Source organism: Pseudophryne corroboree (assembly GCF_028390025.1).
Source record: "Pseudophryne corroboree isolate aPseCor3 chromosome 3 unlocalized genomic scaffold, aPseCor3.hap2 SUPER_3_unloc_32, whole genome shotgun sequence".
Taxonomy (NCBI): Eukaryota; Metazoa; Chordata; class Amphibia; order Anura; family Myobatrachidae; genus Pseudophryne; species Pseudophryne corroboree.
Genome location: NW_026967522.1, coordinates 1,067,327 through 1,076,676, shown reverse-complemented (window position 1 = coordinate 1,076,676; position 9,350 = coordinate 1,067,327).

The window sequence follows — 9,350 nt, the reverse complement described above, 5'->3', positions numbered from 1 at the left end:
GTTATTGTTCATCTAGAATCTCCAATTCATACGATATGTTCCCCATCCATTGTTCTACATTGGTGCTGACATAGGACTTGGCGAGTGACTACATCTCCATTTATACTTCATGGTTAGTTACCAGTACAAGAGAGAGATATATCTAAGTCTTATTATAATTTCTCTATAGTCCTAGTGGATGCTGGGGACTCCGTAAGGACCATGGGGAATAGACGGGCTCCGCAGGAGACAAGGGCACTTTAAGAAAGCTTTGGATTCTGGGTGTGCACTGGCTCCTCCCTCTATGTCCCTCCTCCAGACCTCAGTTAGAATCTGCGCCCGGCCAGAGCTGGGTGCTTTTAGTGGGCTCTCCTGAGCTTGCTAATAAGAAAGTATTTTAGTTAGGTTTTTTATTTTCAGAGAGCTTCTGCTGGCAACAGACTCTCTGCTACGTGGGACTGAGGGGAGAGAAGCAAACCTACTAACTGTGGCTAGGTTGCGCTTCTTAGGCTACTGGACACCATTAGCTCCAGAGGGATGGAACACAAGAACCTAACCTTGGTCATCCGTTCCCGGAGTCGAGCAGCCGTCCCCCTCGCAGAGCCAGAAGACAGAAGCCGGTGGGTTGAAGCAAGAAGACATCAAAATCGGCAACAGAAGACTCCTGTCTCCACTGAGGTAGCGCACAGCACTGCAGCTGGGCGCCATTGCGCCCACACTAACCCACACACTCCGGTCACTGTAGGGTGCAGGGCGCAGGGGGAGGGCGCCCTGGGCAGCAATTGAGTACCTACTGGCAAAAGCAGCATATATACAGCTGGGCCACTGTAATATGCATGAGCCCCTGCCATTAATTTTACACAAAATCGCGGGATAGAAGCCCGCCGCTGAGGGGGCGGGCCTTCTTCCTCAGGACTCACCAGCGCCATTTTCTCTCCACAGCTCCGCTGAGAGGAAGCTCCCCAGGCTCTCCCCTGCAGACTCACGGTAGAAAAGAGAGGGGGGGCACATAAATTTAGCGCTTTAATCATATATACAGCAGCTACTGGGTACACAATAAGTTACTGTGTGATTCCTGGGTCATATAGCGCTGGGGTGTGGGCTGGCATACTCTCTCTCTCTGTCTCTCCAAAAGGCCTTGTGGGGGAACTGTCTTCAAATAGAGCATCCCCTGTGTGTGTGGTGTGTCGGTACGCATGTGTCGACATGTTTGACGAGGAGGGCTATGTGGAGGCAGAGCAAGTGCAGATGAATGACGTGTCTCCGCCGACGGTGCCGACACCTGATTGGATGGATATGTGGAAGGTGTTAAATGATAATGTAATCTCCTTGCATAAAAGGTTGGATAAAGCTGATGCTTTGGGACAGTCAGGGTCTCAGCCCATGTCTGATCCTACAGCTCAGAGGCTGTCAGGGTCTCATAAGCGCACACTATCCCAGTTGGTTGACACAGATATCGACACGGATTCTGACTCCAGTGTCGATGACGATGATGCAAAATTGCAGCCTAAAATGGCTAAAGCCATCCGCTACATGATTATAGCAATGAAGGATGTATTACACATATCAGAGGAAAACCCTGTCCCTGACAAGAGGGTTTATATGTATGGGGAGAAAAAGCAAGAAGTGACTTTCCCCCTTCACATGAGTTAAATGAGTTATATGAAAAAGCGTGGGATTCCCACGATAGGAAAGTGCTGATTTCCAAAAGGTTACTTATGGCGTACCCTTTCCCGCCAACGGACAGGATGCGCTGGGAATCCTCCCCTAGGGTAGATAAAGCTCTGACACGCTTATCTAAGAAGGTGGCCCTGCCGTCACAGGATACGGCCGCCCTAAAGGATCCTGCGGATAGGAAGCAGGAAAGTATCCTGAAATCTGTTTATACACATTCAGGTACTCTACTGAGGCTGGCGATTGCGTCGGCCTGGATGTGTAGTGCTGTAGCAGCATGGACAGATAATCTGTCTGAGGAGCTGGATACCTTAGACAAGGATACCATTTTACTGACCCTGGGGCATATAAAAGACACTGTCCTATATATGAGGGATGCCCAGAGGGACATTTGCCTACTGAGCTCTAGAATAAATGCAATGTCAATTTCTGCCAGAAGGGTCCTGTGGACTCGGCAATGGACAGGTGATGCCGACTCCAAAAAGCACATGGAGGTTTTGCCTTACAAGGGTGAGGAATTGTTTGGGGACGGTCTCTCAAACCTGGTTTCCACAGCTACAGCTGGGACGTCAAATTTTTTGCCATATATTCCCTCACAGCCTAAGAAAGCACCGTATTACCAAATGCAGTCCTTTCAATCACAAAGAAGCAAGAAGGTCAGAGGTGCGTCCTTTCTGCCAGAGGCAGGGGTAGAGGAAAGAAGCTGCACCATACAGCTAGTTCCCAGGAGCAGAAGTCCTCCCCAGCTTCCACTAAATCCACCGCATGATGCTGGGGCTCCACAGGTGGAGCCAGGAGCGGTGGGGGCGCGTCTCCGACATTTCAGCCACCAGTGGGTTCACTCACAGGTGGATCCCTGGGCTATACAGATTGTGTTTCAGGGATACAAGCTGGAATTCGAAGTTGTGCCCCCTCACAGTTACCTCAAATCGCCCCTGCCAGCTTCCCCCATAGAAAGGGAAGTAGTGTTAGCGGCAATTCACAAGTTATATCTCCAGCAGGTGGTGGTAAAGATTCCTCTCCTTCAACAGGGAAGGGCATAGTATTCAACAATGTTTGTGGTACCGAAATCGGACAGTTCAGTCAGACCCATATTGAATTTAAAGTCCCTGAACATTTATCTGAAAAGATTCAAGTTCAAAATGGAATCGCTCAGAGTGGTCATTGCAAGCCTGGAAGAGGGGGGTTTTATGGTGTCTCTGGACATCAAGGATGCTTACTTGCATGTCCCCATTTATCCATCTCATCAGGAGTACCTCAGATTTGTGGTACAGGACTGTCATTACCAACTCCAGACGTTGCCGTTTGGGCTCTCCACGGCACCGAGAATATTTACCAAGGTAATGGCAGAAATGATGGTGATCCTGAGAAAACAAGGAGTCACAGTTATCCCATACTTAGACGATCTCCTCATAAAGGCGAGATCCAGGGAGCAGTTGCTGATCAGCGTAACACACTCTCAGGAAGTGTTGCGACAGCACGGCTGGATTCTGAATATCCCAAAGTCGCAGCTGATTCCTACGACGCGTCTGCCCTTTCTGGGCATGATTCTGGACACAGACCAGAAGAAGGTGTTTCTCCCGACGGAGAAGGCTCAGGAGCTCGTGACTCTAGTCAGAGACCTCTTAAAACCGAAACAGGTAAGTGAGTCCTAGGAAAGATGGTGGCGTCATACGAAGCCATCCCCTTCGGCAGGTTCCATGCAAGGATTTTTCAGTGGGATTTGTTGGACAAGTGGTCCGGATGTTAGGGTCTCCTGCCCTGTGCTGCCACGTCGTCATGGCAACCGGGAGGCAAGTGCTAGCGGAGTAACCTGAGCGCAGCTGATACTCCGGTTCGGGTCTTTTGCTGTGCAGTGGTTACAGGCCTTGTGCACGGCAGGGGATCCGGTGCTGGTTTTTGTGCTCACAGTCTGTGAGGTCTGAGTGGGGCGTGGACAGCACCTGCTATATAAATCCTCTTCTCAGGTTAAGCAGATGCTGCTGAATCTTTGTTGGTTAGTCAGTTCCTGAAAGTTAGCCAGTACTGTGTAACTTTGTATTTGTTTGTTGCTTACTGCAAATAGGCCTTGGGATTTGGTACTACACTCTGCCAATCCAGACCTAGCAGTAAGACTGGAGTCAGTCGTTTAACTTGCTGGGGTTCTTTTGGTACTCTGTGAACTTAGCAAGTTTGCGGCTGTATTCTCAGACTTGCCTGCCAAAATCCTTTCTCACTGTGCAAGGTGTTCAGGTGTCAGTTTAGTGGCAGTAAGCTGAACCAGTGCACTGCAAGTGAGGACTAGGATTGTGGAGACTCTCCTTGTGTCTATTATTCCATCTCTGACCAAGGAGTTTACTGCCACACCCGTTGGTAACCCTTTAGGGTTTTGCTGTTGCCCTTAGCAACAGCATTTCGGGTTCTCTACGTATTAAAACACAACATCTCGCTTCTTTCCATCTGAGCATTCATAATACTAGGGAGACACCCAGTTTCTTAGCCTCTGGGCTTCTCTGTTTACTTTGTGTTTATTTTGTTACCCTATCACCTTCTGTGTACGTAATGTCATATTCCCCAGTCTGTCAGTGAGTTCATTTGTTTTGCATCCCTCTCCGTTCAGACACCAGTACATTCCTGCAGGCACTGGTGTGCATAACACCGGATCGCATCTTCAGATGCATCGGCTGATCACCCTATCCCCCAGAGCCAGGGTGTCTCTTCTGTGGTGGCTGCAGAGTGCTCACCTTCTCGAGGGCCGCAGGTTCGACATACAGGACTGGGTCCTGGTGACCACGGATGCGAGCCTCCGAGGATGGGGGGCAGTCACTCAGGGAAGAAACTTCCAAGGGTTGTGGTCAAGTCAGGAGGCTTGTCTGTACATAAATATCCTGGAACTAAGGGCCATATACAACGCCCTGAGTCAAGCGGAACCTCTGCTTCGTAACCAACCGGTGCTGATTCAGTCAGACAACATCACCGCAGTGGCTCATGTAAACCGCCAGGGCGGCACAAGAAGCCGGGTAGCGATGGCGGAAGCCACCAGGATTCTTCGTTGGACAGAGAATTACGTGCAAGCACTGTCAGCAGTGTTCATTCTGGGAGTGGACAACTGGGAAGCAGACTTCCTCAGCAGGCACGACCTCCACCCGGGAGAATTAGGACTTCATCAAGAAGTCTTCAACCAGATTACAAATCAATAGGAACTGCCACAGGTGGACATGATGGCATCCCGTCTCAACAAAAAGCTACAAAAGTATTGCGCCAGGTCAAGAGACCCTCAGGCGATAGCTGTGGACTCACTAGTAACACTGTGGGTGTTCCAGTCGGTCTATGTGTTTCCTCCTCTTCCTCTCATACCCAAGGTGCTATGAATCGTAAGAAAAAGAGGAGTGAGAACAATTGTTCTCATTGGCCCTCATTCCGAGTTGTTCGCTCGCAAGCTGCTTATAGCAGCATTGCACACGCTAAGCCGCCGCCTACTGGGAGTGAATCTTAGCATCTTTAAATTTCGAATGAAAGATTCGCAATATTGCGAAAAGACATCTCTGTGCAGTTACGTAGAAACATAGAAACATAGAATTTGTCGGCAGATAAGAACCACTTGGCCCATCTAGTCTGCCTCTTATTTTTTTTTTTTTTTTATATTATTTTTTATCACTAACCTTATTTGATCCTTATTTCTTTGTAAGGATATACTTATGTCTATCAAATGCATGTTTAAATTGCTCTACTGTCTTAGCCTCTACCACCTCTGATGGGAGGCTATTCCACTTGTCCACTACCCTTTCTGTGAAATAATTTTTCCGCAAATTTCCCCTGAACCCCCCCCCCCTCCCCCTCCCTCCAGTCTCAGTGCATGTCCTCGTGTCCTATTGCTTCTCTTCATTTGGAGAATGTTTCCCTCCTGGACTTTGTTAAAACCCTTCATATATTTGAAAGTTTCTATCATGTCCCCCCTTTCCCTTCTCTGCTGCAAACTATACATATTGAGATTTCTTAGTCTTTCTGGGTATGTTTTGTGATGTAGGCCATGCACCATTTTAGTTGCCCTCCTTTGTACAGTTTCTAATGTATTAATATCCTTTTGAAGATATGGCCTCCAGAACTGAATACAATATTCTAGATGAGGCCGTACCAATGACCTATACAGTGGCATTATTACTTATTTTTTTCTGCTGCGGATTCCTCTCCCAATGCAGCCAAGCATCTGACTAGCCTTCCTCATTGCCTTGTTACATTGCTTACCTGCTTTTAAGTCATCTGAAATAGTGACTCCTAGATCCCTTTCCTCCTCAGTAGTCTCCAGTATAGTGCCATTAATACTGTATTTAGCTTTATGATTTTTGAGACCCAAGTGCATGATTTTGCATTTTTTGGCATTTAACTGTAATTGCCAGACTCTTGACCATTCCTCTAGTCTACCTAGATCCTCAATCATTTGTTTTACCCCACCTGGTGTGTCTACCCTGTTGCATACCTTTGTGTCATCTGCAAAAAGGCATACTTTCCCTTTAATGCCATTTGCAATGTCACCAATAAAAAGCACTGGTCCAAGTACAGATCCCTGGGGTACTCCACTGGTAACATTTCCCTCCTGTGAATGCACTCCATTTACCACAACTCTCTGTTTTCTATCCTTCAACCAAGATCTTATCCATTCAATAATCCTAATATCTAATCCCAAACTTTCAAGTTTATTTAGCAGTCTGCGATGTGGAACTGTGTCAAAAGCCTTACTAAAGTCTAGATAAGCTATATCCATGGCTCCACCTTTATCCATCACTTTAGTCACACAATCAAAAAAGTCAATAAGATTTGTTTGACATGATCTCCCCCCAGTGAATCCATGCTGTTTGGGATCCAGTAAATTGCCGGATTTGAGATAATCTACAACTCTTTCTTTTAAGAGTGTTTCCATCAATTTCCCCACTACTGATGTAAGACTCACTGGTCTGTAGTTGTTTGCCTCTTCCTTGCTTCCACTTTTGTGCAGTGGGACTACGTTTGCTCTTTTCCAGTCCCCTGGAATTTCTCCTGTAGCTAATGACTGGTTGAATAATTCTGTCAATGGTGCTACCAGCACCTCTTTAAGTTCTTTTAGTATCCTTGGATGTATCCCATCTGGCCCCATAGATTTGTCCACTTTCAGCTTTGAGAGTTCTGTTAGGACCTTCTCCTCTGTAAATGTACTTGTTTCATTTTCCTGAATATCCCTGCAACTTAACTGTGGCCCCTTCCCCTCTCTTTCAGTAGTAAATACTGAGCAAAAATAATCATTAAAATGATCTGCTATTAAATTGTCTCCTTCAACAAGACTCCCAGTGTCCGTCTTTAGTTTTATAATTCCGCCTTTTGTTTTTCTCTTTTCGCTTATATACCTAAAAAAAGTTTTGCCTCCTTTACCCACTGACTGGGCCATTTTCTCCTCAGCTTGTGCCTTTGCACATCTGATTACCTTCTTTGTCTCCTTCTGTCTAACAAGATATATCTTTTTGTCTTCATTATTTTGTGTCTGCTTATATTTCCTAAAAGCCATCTTTTTTGCTCTCACAATATTTGCTACTTCTTTTGCAAACCACACTGGCTTCCTTTTCCTTGTGTTTTTCCTAACAGTTTTGATACAAAGGTCTGTTGCCTTCAATATTGCACATTTGAATGTTTCCCACCTCTCCTGCACTGTTTCCAAGTTCCTCCACTCTGCCAAAGAATCGCTTACACATTTTCCCATCCCTACAAAATCAGCCTTCCTAAAATCCAACACCTTTGTTTTTGTATGGGTCAGTCTCTATCTCAATGCTGAAATATACTGCAGTTTCTGAGTAGCTCGAGACTTACTCTGCCAGTGCGATCAGTTCAGTCAGTGTCGTTCCTGGTTTGACGTCACAAACACACCCAGCGTTCGCCCAGACACTCCTACGTTTCTCCAGCCACTCCCGCATTTTTCCCAGAAACGGTAGCGTTTTTTCACACACACCCATAAAACGGCCAGTTTCCGCCCAGAAACACCCACTTCCTGTCAATCACACTCCGATCACCAGAACGTAGAAAAAACCTCGTACTGCCGTGAGTAAAATTCCTAACTGCATAGCAAATTTACTTGGCGCAGTCGCAGTGCGAACATTGCGCATGCGCAATAAGCAGAAAATCGCTGCGATGCGAAGAAAATTACAGAGCGAACAACTCGGAATGACCACCATTGTTCCAGATTATCCAAGAAGGACTTGGTACCCGGAACTGCAAGAAATGCTCGCAGAGGACCCATGGCCTCTGCCTCTCAGACAGGACCTGCAGCAACAGGGGCCAAGACGTACCGCAGCTGCTTTTGACGGCATGGCGGTTGAACGCAGGATCCTAGCGGAAAAAGGCATTCTGGATGAAGTTATTCCTACGCTGATAAAGGCTAGGAAGGACGTGACGGCAAAACACTATCACCGCATATGGCGAAAATATGTTGCCTGGTGTGAGGCCAGGAAGGCCCCTATAGAGGAATTCCAGCTGGGCCGGTTCCTGCACTTCCTACAGTCTGGAGTGACTATGTGCTTGAAGTTGGGCTCTATTAAGGTCCAGATTCGGCTCTATCCATTTTCTTTCAAAAGGAACTGGCTTCTCTTCCTGAGGTTCAGATGTTTGTTAAGGGAGTGCTGCATATTCAGCCCCCTTTTGTGCCACCAGTGGCACCTTGGGATCTCAACGTGGTGTTGGGTTTCCTGAAATCCCACTGGTTTGAGCCACTTAAGACCATGGAGCTGAAGTATCTCACGTGGAAAGTGGTCATGCTTATTGGCCTTAGCTTTGGCTAGGCGTGTGTCAGAATTGGCGGCTTTGTCATGTAAAAGCCCCTATCTGGTTTTCCATATGGACAGGGCAGACTTTCGGACTCGTCCGCAATTTCTGCTGAAGGTGGTGTCATATTTTCATTTGAACCAACCCATTGTGGTGCCTGCGGCTACTCGTGACTTGGAGGATTCCAAGTTGCTTGATGTAGTCAGGGCTTTGAAGATCTATGTAACCAGGACGGCTGGAGTCAGGAAAACTGACTCGCTGTTTATCCTGTATGCATCCAACAAGCTGGGTGCTCCGGCTTCAAAGCAAACCATTGCTCGCTGGATCTGTAACACGATTCAGCAGGCTCATTCTGCGGCTGGATTGCCACATCCAAAATCTGTGAAAGCCAACTCCACAAGAAAAGTGGGCTCTTCTTGGGCGGCTGCCCGAGGGGTCTCGGCATTACAGCTTTGCCCCCCAGCTACTTGGTCGGGTTAAAACACATTTGCTAAGTTCTACAAGTTTGATACCCTGGCTGAGGAGGACCTTGTGTTTGCCCATTCGGTGCTGCAGAGTCACCCACACTCTCCCGTCCGTTTGGGAGCTTTGGTAAAATCCCCATGGTCCTTACGGAGTCCCCAGCATCCACTAGGACGTTAGAGAAAATAAGATTTTACTCACCGGTAAATCTATTTTTTATAGTCCGTAGTAGACGCTGGGCGCCCGTCACAAGTGCGGACTTTCTGCAAAACGTGTATATAGTTATTGCTTAATAAAGGGTTATGTTATGTTGGCATCCATTGTTTGATGCTCTGTTGTTGTTCATACTGTTGACTGGGTAAGTTTATCACAAGTTATACGGTGTGATTGGTGTGGCTGGTATGAGTCTTACCCTGGATTCCAAAATCCTTTCCTCGTAATGTCAGCTCTTCCGGGCACAGTTTCCTTAACTG